This window comes from Peromyscus californicus, unplaced genomic scaffold, assembly GCF_007827085.1.
Source record: "Peromyscus californicus insignis strain IS unplaced genomic scaffold, ASM782708v3 Scaffold_12__1_contigs__length_115047231, whole genome shotgun sequence".
Taxonomy (NCBI): Eukaryota; Metazoa; Chordata; class Mammalia; order Rodentia; family Cricetidae; genus Peromyscus; species Peromyscus californicus.
In genome coordinates, this window is record NW_026294413.1 from 48,579,064 (window position 1) to 48,589,219 (window position 10,156).

The 10,156-nt window shown below is 48.4% G+C and overlaps 1 long non-coding RNA gene across 1 annotated transcript; it reads right to left on the minus strand.

The window, feature by feature from the left end:
* Positions 1-3,378: 3,378 nt before the first annotated feature.
* On the minus strand, positions 3,379-10,016 carry LOC128107162 (uncharacterized). The gene is made up of 4 exons (XR_008216989.1): positions 7,688-10,016; positions 6,256-6,463; positions 5,397-5,541; positions 3,379-4,106 (listed from the first exon to the last, which is right to left on the minus strand). It is a non-coding gene; the product is annotated as an uncharacterized LOC128107162 (long non-coding RNA).
* Positions 10,017-10,156: the final 140 nt, after the last annotated feature.

A 10,156-nucleotide genomic window follows, 5' to 3' on the forward strand; every position in this document is an offset into this window, starting at 1 on the left:
ACCTGTCCCACTTACTGGGTGGCAGCAGACTCCGGCACTCATAGGAACATCCTGGCACCGGGAAGCACCTGTCTGTGGCCTTGACCAGTACCAGAAGCCATGTCCTCAGCACGGAGGTGAGGCACCTGAGGTGTTTGATGAAGAAGGAGCGAATTGTATGCAGAGTTGAGCCGGAGTGAAGGCCAGAATTGGCATTTTAAAAATTCATCATCGTCTAGTAATGAAACTCGGTGTTTACAGAGGGCTATGCCTCTAAGAGCAGCCGGCTTTGAGCAAACATCATTCTGGAAGGCTCACAGCAGAGACTCTGGGAGGTGGGCAGATGATTGGAACTGCCACCTCCACTGGTAAGAGAAAGAGGCTCCGAGAGAAAGCAGCCTGTCCCTGTAGGGCTCACAACAGCCAGTGCGACATGACATGAATCAAGAACAGGTTGGGAGGCACACAGGCAGCGTAGCTCGTGAGCGTCTCCATCTGCTCACATGCTCAGTTCTTACTCCTTGACACCAGAAGAGATGGAGGTGGAGAGGGCCTGATCTTCAGAGACCCAGGGGGACAGATGCCCCCTTGGTCACTCTCTGTACGTCACCTCCCTCTTGAGCTGGCCTCCGGAGAACAGGCTTTTAGAGCTCTGAGGTGATGCTAAATCCATTTACAGTTTACCTAGCAACTGGGTTGGTGCCTACCTGCCCTGTGCCATTTTGTGTTTCCTGTCCTCACTTAGCGGCCTCTTTGTGGGAGCCCGTTCTCGGGTTCCTCATGGCTTTACCCAGCAGGTCCGAATAGAGGATGATTAGGACCACGGGCCTGAGTGCAGGTGTCTGAGATGGTCTGCACTTGGCTGTGCTGGGGGAGGAGGTCTTTTGCTCCACCCCCTTGGCGTCTCTATAAAAACCCTGGGGCAGAGACAGTTGGGGGCCCGTTGGAATAGGTTCCAGGCCCTCTTGAGGCTATCCTTTATTTTCTATCTGTTTATCTCCGCGATATTCTCCGCAATAAATCCTTCTATCTAATATTTCCTGCTGCTCGCACTCAAGAAAACTCTGGGGAACTGTGGGGGTGGTTGGGTAAACGCCCCACACCTCTCCCCCCCCCCCCCCCCGCCAGCCATCTTCTCCTTGAGAGGTCAAAGCACGTTAGTTAGAGGTAGCACTGATGGAGTGGCTTTAGCCAGAATCCCGTTCCTGTCCCTGCCCCACCCTTACTGACTTCTGTACACTTCAATAATAGTCTATCTATCGCAAAATTGACAGTGACAGAGGACCCAGTGTCCTGGTGCTGCCTTTCCTCCCTCAGATCTGTCTGTCTATCCATCAGCCTGTGCATACCTCACCATCTTCACCCTCCTAGAAAGCTGCCCAACGTGCTCTGCCCTTTGCAGATGGCTGCCGTGGTCCAGCTCTGCAGTAACGGGTTGCTCAGGTATGTGAGGGAACCGGAGGCTGAGCACTTAAAACATGTCCTTCATTTGGTTTCTACCAATAATCAAACTTGTCATTTCTACCTCCCAGATTCCTAATCATACTTCTCCATTGGTTTTATGCTTAAAGAATGGACACTGGAATCCAGTTCATTTTTTCCCTGGGATCCTCCCAGGCTCTCTGTTTCTAGGCCCATGATTAACTCAGAGACTGGTATACAGTAGGTGCTCACACAGGGGATAATGAATTAGTCAGATTCCAGGGTGGGAACTCCTCTCTCCTTCTCTGTTAGAGGCAAAATGCAAAGCCTCCTCCTTAGCCTTGTGGGTAAAGGCACTTTCTGGGTGGGAATAGAATGAGTATTATGGTTTGAGAAGGAAATGTCTCCCATAGACAATATCTGAATCTTGGCCCCTAGCTAGAGTGGGTCTAGAACCTACAAAAGGGAGGCAGTCCCACTGGAGGAAGTAGGCCACTTGGGGTGGGCCTTTGAAGGTCATTCTGTTCCCTGTTCCAGTCCAAGCTCTCTACTTCCTGTCTGCCTCCATGTGAACAAGCAGCTTGCTCACACCCCCACCACCACGCCTTCTCTGCCATGATGGGTCCTCTGAAACTCTGAACCAAATCAAACCAGGTCTCCCTTTAGTGACTTGGTCAGGTATTTTTCCAGGTGATGGTCCATGTTCGATAAGCTAAGGGTCTCTTGTCTTTGATAAGGCTATATAGAAAACAAAATTATTCTAGCTTGCAATGTCCAAGGACAAAGATATCCAAGGATCTTTATATTGGAGGAATAAAAACAATGCAATTTTATGGAGTTTAATTCTTATTTCAGGATTGGAAATAGCTTTGTGGGATCAATTTTGTGTGTGTGTGTGTGAGTGTGTGAGTGTGTATGAACATATATGCTATGGCTTGTGTGTGGAGGTCAGAAGACAACTCGTGGGAGCTGGTTCTCTCTTTAGTCATGAGGGACCCAGGGATTAAACATCAGACTTGGTGGCAGGTACCTGAGCCATCTCACCAGTCCCAACTTGGTATTTTCATTTGAAGAGCCTTCAATGTGAGATAGAAAGCAGTGAATACTGGCACAGGGCTAGATTTCCAAGGCTCCCCTTCGAACCAGAGTGTTGGGAAGAGAGAAATGAAGGCAGTCCTGGCCGTCAAGAGATGAGAAACGCCACAGCAGATGTCAGCTAATGGTCGGATCTCAGGTATAATATTTTTTCTGCCCACAGAGAGATGATAATTGGGGCCGTACACTTATACAACTTATTACAAGCTCTAGGGGATAATAAAGTAAAAAGATGTTTTTTGAAAGCATAAAAATGGAATTAATAAGCGAAACACAATCAATATCTAAGACATCTACCCGTGGGGCAGAGGAGCAGAAAGTGGAATTTTCCCCAAGAAAGTGAGAAGCAAATAATGAGAAATTAACAATCAGTTGACAAAATAAGTGTCCCATAATAACTGCATCTCTCTGTTGTCATGGTACTGAGGCAGGATTAACTTCTCAATTTAAATTTTCCAGGCCACATAAAGGATCTTTTTCTTCCCTCACCAAGCATTTTCTTTCCTTTTCTTCCCCACCCCGTATGCTGTGTACTGGCAGTGGGAAAGGGTACCAGTGAGGTGGACAGAGTAGAGTTCACCTGGTACCAGGGCTGTCACAGCCAGGGGTCGGGAAGCAACGGGTCCACTCATTGGATAAAGCCCCACAAAGACAGGGGTCCCATAGAATAGTCACAGGTTCCTTCAGATACATTTGTCTCTATCATTGCAACTCACTATGCCGACAGGAAAGGCCACTACCTACTAGGTGCCCGGCTGTGAACACTGGCTTACCCCTTGCCCTGTTCTGATGGTGGGCAATTGCCTTTGTTCTTAGCCTCTGTTGGCTAAAAAGTTGTGCAAATTGAATGAACACTATGTACTACAACCTGTAAATGTTTTATTGTTCTGCTGTGGGTCTGGAAATGCCATCCCTTTCCTACCTGTCAAAGACTTTGGGAGGGAGAATTTGCGATCTTCCAGTCAAGACAGCAGAGTCCCTGCCGCTCCGGGAGGCAGGGCTCTCCTGGGATGGCCACAGGCAGCCCTGATGTGGAAATGATGGCTTGATATCAAAGCCACCCCCACAGTTACTTCCATTAGTTGATCTGATTTCTGTTTCAGGCACGCATTAATCCTCCGCTCCACGTTTGAGACAGACACTCTTATCCTCCACTTGCACATGAGGACGCTGAGGCATGGAGAGGCAAAGCAATTCACTGTATGCCCCACACTTAGTCAGTTTCATCGCGGCTGACCCTGCAAGTGTGTGTCCAGCTGTGGCTCTCTAGGCCTTCCCTCCCTGACTCCACTTCATTCTTGCCAGGTGGAAAGAAAAGCCCAACAGACCAGAAGAGGAGCGTGTGCGAGGTCAAAGGCGCTTGGGGTGACCTGCCTGGGTCACATCATCCTTTTACCAATTCTGTGCCCTTGAGAAGGGGCAGAAATGCTCTGCTTTCAAGTCCCAGTCCCTAAAATGAAGATATGGATGGTGCCCTTGTGCAGGTCTGTCAGGGGGATTAAGTGAGTGATTATGAGACGTGCTTCCAAGCAGGCCTGGCAGGTATTACACATTCGATTGACATTGGTTCACAGGATCACTGTGGGATTCATCCACTCAATCAGAGAATTCTGGAAAAGGGAAAGAGAGAAAGCCCAGGAGGAGGTGGAAGGTGGAGGAAAGAGAATGTGATCATTAATTAGCCCTGGGCAATCCTCTGATCCACTTTCTTCTCAGAGACACACCAGGGCAGTTGCTTGACTCTGCTAAAACACTAGTTCTGTGGTCACTGAACTGAGCAGCCAATTATGACAGTCCATCTGTGATCTCAGAGCAAAGGGTGCTGGGGAGAGAGCTGGAACATTGAACATTGAACATTGAACAAGAAGGAACATTGGCCACTTCCAAAGGTGGCCTTCACAATGAGCAGCAGAAACCACTTTGTCTTAGGTGAACATCACCACATCTCTGGAACTCCAGAGCTTCTGCTCCCAGTATTGAAGGCCAAACCTTAAAGGCCTTAAAAGGACTCAGGGCTGACTGTGACTCTGCAAAGGGGAGGGAGGACTCTGGGTGAGGTACTATTGAAGCGCTGAGGTGATCACTGCTAATGCGGTGGTTAAATCTCTCCCCTCGTCCTCATTCTGCTTCCTCTCCCTGAACCCGCCCTCTTCATTACTTCCTCTGTGTATGCTTTTAGCTTTTACTTCCCACTTGTCTTAGTTTGTTTCTGCTGCTGTAACAAAAACGCCACACGATGGGTAATTTCTAAACTATAAGAATATTCGGCTCTGAGCTGGAGGTGGAGGCTGGTGCGGATCCAGTCTCTGATCAGAGTTCATTCCCAGGGGGCCCTTCTGTGTGTTCTCTCATGGCAAAAGAGACTAGCAGGCCACCTCTCTAAGGCTCTGTCCCTATTCCTGGCAGTCCCACCCTCATGACCTAGTCACCTCCCACAGGGGTCACCTCCTAAGTCATCATGCTGGGGACTAGATTTCAATGGATGGATTCTAGAGGGACATGTCCATTCAGCCCATGGCACTCATAAATCTGGGAGCCCTTGCAGTGAACTCATCCCCTCTCCATGCTCACCTGCAATATGTCAGAGCTTGGATATCCAGGGAAATTAGCTGTTACCTTTTCTGGTTACTAAGTTTTCCCATCATCTGACTAGGGGGTGGAGAAGGCCTTCCTAAGCCATGGGGTCATGGAAAATCATGAACATGGTATCAGATATGTCCTTGTGGTACATCTTACTAATGACTTCTTCTGTGGGCAAGTACCTCTGCCTCTGGCCTCTACTGACCAGACCAAGGAAGTGACCAGCCCAAAGCTAGATTACAGAGATGGGGTCTGTGGGTCCAGTTTTCTTACTCAGAAAACCTAACTTAGAGGTGCTGGGAGGTGGCCCAGTTGCTTACCATGCATGAAGCCACAGTCCATTCTTCTGATCTACATAAAACCAGATAAAGTGGCACATGCCTGTCATCCCAGCACTTGTAGAGAGGTAGAGACCTCAGCTCCATAGTGAATTTGAAGCCAGCCTGGGTTATACGAGACCTTTGTCTTAAAAGAAAAGCAAAGAAAACCCTTAGGGACCAATTTAACTACCCTTTGAGGACAGCGCTATGGCTGAAAGGCTATGCGGTAAGCAGGGATGGGGACTCTGTCACCTGGGCTGCCAAAGCCATGACCACGGCAATTTTCACAAAAGAAAGTACTTCCTTGGGGCTTGATTACAGTCTCAGAGAGTTAGTCCATTCTCATCATGGCAGGGAGCAGCGTGGTGGCATGCAAGAAGACATGGTGCTGGAGAAGGAGCTGAGAGTTCTACATTGGGATCCACAGGCATCCAGAAGAGAAAGCCACTGGGCCTGGCTTGGGCTTTTGAAACCTTAAAGCCGTCCCCAGTGACACGCTTTCTCCAACAAGGCCACACCTCCTAATCTTTTTCAAATAGTGCCACTCCCTGGTGACTAAGCATTCAAATACAGGAGCCTTATCACATGACCTGATAAAAAGAATGAGATGTGAGGTGTGTGGCCATGACTGAACAGACTGGAGCTCCAGAATGGTTTCAGCCACCATGCAGACCACCCTGTCCCCACTCAGGATCCTGATATATATACACACACACACACATACATACATACATATACATATGTATATGTATATATATATATATATATATATATATATATATATAAAAATTGTCCTGATTATAGGTCTCTGTGGTCAGAATGCTGAGGTGACAGAGCTGGCTGAGCAGGTCCTCTTTACCTCAGCTAAGGGGCCAGTCCCGTTATCCATCACAGCACTGAGAAAGCATGGCATCATTCCTGCTGCCAGAAAACTCCAGGGATGAGGAAGACTTCCTTCCATCCCATTTTAGATTCTTGACTGTCTTCCTCCTCTTTAAGATGTGTTCCAGGTGCAGAGTCAACAGCAAAGCGAGGCAGCTTGGTGTGGTCCTGAACCTGAGATGAGACTGAACAGTAGAACCAGGATGCTGGTGATTGACATACCTACCCTTGGTGGGCGAAGGTGAGCAGCAGTGTCTCTGGGAACAGCCTCTAAAACAATCTCCGGTCTCTTTATTCCTTTTATTCTGACACAGGATTTGACACACTACTTGCTTAGGCTGGCCTTGAACTCATCCTGCAGTCCAGACAGGCCTTGATCTTATAATGCTCCTGACTCAGCCTCCTGAGTAGCTGGAATTAGAGGCCTGAGCCACCAAGCTCGTTCATGAAGTGTCTTCTTTTTCTTTCTTTCTTTCTTTTTTCTTTTTAAGTATGAGATTCATTTATTCAACATATATTCACCAAATCCCTTTTATGGCAATGCATGTTTTAGCATATATAGCTGCCTGTGCGATATATTGCACACATTCCCCAGTGTGTGTAGACGGTAGTGTGTCCGGCTGGTACAACGGATAATGTACAGAGGTGTAATATCACCCTATATAACATACAGGATATATGCTAGACTACATTGTCTATAGCGTTTAGCGTGTGGAGTCTAGCAGCACTGCTTGGCATATAGTAAGCTCTCAACGAATGCTCAGCAAAGGATGGAAAGCAGGTCTCTGCAGTAACTCGGCTTGTTTAATTCATCACAGCTCAGGCTGAAGAGGGTCCAGCTTAGGGCAGAACCCCTGTGGCCAGCACTAACGGAGTTCATAAGGCAGAAGAGCCTGCTTTGAGAATATGACCAGGATCCCCTCCTTCCCATGCTGAGCCTAGAGCCAGCTCCCACCCCAGGGCCCAGGCTGGAAGATTTTTGAGAGAACAATGGTGAGAATGAGCCCTTAGAAAAATGTTTAAAATTGTGGATAAGGGCTGGTGATGTAGTTCAGTGGTGGAGTACTTGCCTAGTGTGATCAAGGCCTTGGATTCGATTCCCTCCAAGATGAAGGAGCAGGGACACCCTCCTGAAGCAATGAGAAACTTTCCATCTCACCCATGGGAGGGGAGGCTTTCGAGTTTCCCCACCCTTAGGCACCTCCGTGTGCCCTTCCCTAGGGGCTGGTCCCATCAGCCTTTCCCTGGCTGACAAATTCCTATTCTCCTGCCTTTCCGCTTCTGTAAAACATTGCCAAATGGATTGGATTTAAATTCTAGGTAATAAAAACATAGAGTAAGGCAAAATAAATGGGAATGCTTTAAGTAACGTGCTCCGTCATCTCATAAAAGCCTCTTAAATTGATTACCTCAGAGCGCATGGTATAGACTCCAGAAGACTGTCGAGTGTGGGGACGCTGGCAGACCCCCAAGAGGAGCCGGGCTGCTGTTGCTGCTGTCATAACTCTTCCTCAAGCCTTGGGCTTGGAGTGCAGGGCTTTGCATGGTGACTTTTCCTTCCTCCACCAGGGCATTTTCTGAAAGTCAAAACCTCATTATTAAAAGCAAGTCCAGACTGCTCTGTCCAGACTCATTGGACCAGCTGATATCTTGGCTGCAAAAATTCTGATGTTGGTCTTCCAAAACCCAGGAGTCACCCCAATGTTGAGAAGACCCGTTTTCGCACAAGTCTGGCAGCCCTTTTGTGGGGCTGATTGGATGTAGGACTGGTGGGCAATGATTCCGAGTCCTTGTCCTGGTACCGAGAGGAAAACGGTGATGCTGCTATGTTGCCAGAGTACTGCCAAGAGGGGGACCCTTTTTTTTCCATCCTATTCTAGAATCTTCTTTGACCTGTCTCTTCCTGTTCTCTGGCGGCTGCTCCGGCCTTAGAGATAGACTGAACAAAACGGAACCAGAAGGTGGGTTCAGGAGTTCTACAGTGGAAGGACCACAGGAGTGACTTGAAAGTGGGAACCTGGGAGCCGTCACGGCCTGTGGAAGTGGGAGATCCTTTACGTCCATTGTTAGACGGCCACAGAAGGCAGCAGGTCCAATGAAGGAAGCTGAATGATGTGTCCTCCCTGGCTGCTTCAGACTTTGTGATGGTTAATTTTATCAAGTTCATGAGAATTAGAATTAATATGCAAACAAATTGCTGGGTACATATTATGTTAATAGAGGTAGAAAGGCCTACCCTAAACGGGGGTGGCACCATTCCATAGCTGGAGGTTCCAGGCTGAGTAACAAGGAGAAAGAGCTGAATACCAGCGTTCATCATGCTCCGCTTTGTCACTGTGGACACGTGACCCCTCTTGTTCCTCCCCCTCCCATAGCGTACCTTCTCCACCATGACGGAATGTTCCCCTAGACCTGTGGCCCCAGATAGACCTTTCTTCCCTTGGATTGCTTGGTGTCAGGTAAAATAATTACATCAAGAGAATTAAGTCAGTCTCAGAAACACAAACTTCACACGTTTCCTCTCATTTGTGGGTCCTAGACTTTAGAGAAGCACAAACCGTCTATTACAGATGACCGAGTAGATGTGAAACTGGAGAACAAGGGGGACTCCTAGAAAGTGGGGGCCAGGAGGTGTGAGGAGGGATATGCTCAAAGTATCTGATGTAATTGCATGACAATGGTCTTGTGCAACCCTGAACAATAAGGTTAAAGTGGTAGATTATGGCATTACAGGAGAAGTACCGCCCACTGGGTCTGCACAGGCACAAGGGGACACATTTGGAAATCGACCGGTAAATTCCGCCCGCGTGACTCACACAGCCGTCTTGAGCTCATGTTTAAATCACATTGGGGACTGACCCTGGGTTTACGTGACTGTAAGAACTCCCTTGATGGTCTTCCTTGACTTGGCCTCATAGCACCGCCGTGGGTTTACTCATCTCAAATGTAAATATGTCTCTATTATGTCCTCCTTAAAACTCTCAAGATTTTCCCACAGATTTCAGGCAAAAATTCAGACGAGTTGGCAGACGGCTAATGCTGGCACCACTTGGCCCCTAGCTGCCACCCTAGTCGCACCCCAGTGCTCTCCCTCTTTGCTTATGCTCACCCAGCTGTGCTGAACGAGAGAGCCCCTGAAGTGACCTACAGATCTGTCCAATGACCTCTCCTATCTCTTGGGCTTTCATCTGCCCTTAAAACCCAGTAAGCCTCCCAGTCGTCATTCAAGACTCAGTTTACCCCTATGACATTTCCCCGACCACCAAATCTCTTTAACCGCTGCGTGCATGGCTTCTCTCTGCTGCCACAGCTTCTTGTTCATACCTCTTTCCCAGCACTCACCACGGAGTGCCTGACTATTGTCCGCCCGCCCGCAGGGTGGTGGTTTTATGCGTAACAAAGTCACAGGGAAGTGTTTTCAAAACCCCTTTCTTAGTCTGTGCCCTTTCGAATTCTAATGGGGTAGGCCTGGGTGGGCCTGAGAATCTTTTATATTTCAGTGCTGGGGCGGGGGGCTCGGATGTGCGGACCTGGTCAAGAACTCTCATGTTGAATGGACCTTGTACGTTGCCGACCACTGGACCTCAGCAGAGTGGCATTTGGTAGACTCCTAGTTGATTTGGGAGGGAAAAGAGAGAAAGCAGCAAAAGGCTAGGTGGGGGCGGGGAGGAAGGAGGAGGGCAAAGGGAGAGAAGGGAGATAGGAAGGAGGGGGAGGGAAAAGATATGGGGGGGGAATGAAAACATGAGCAAGATGGAGTTGGGCACTCAAGGCTTACTGGAAGGATCTTCCCACACAAACTGAGGGGACATTTATTCCTCCTGTCACGCCATAATGTCACCAACCGCACACTTTTGGTATGGTAGAGTGGTTTTTAG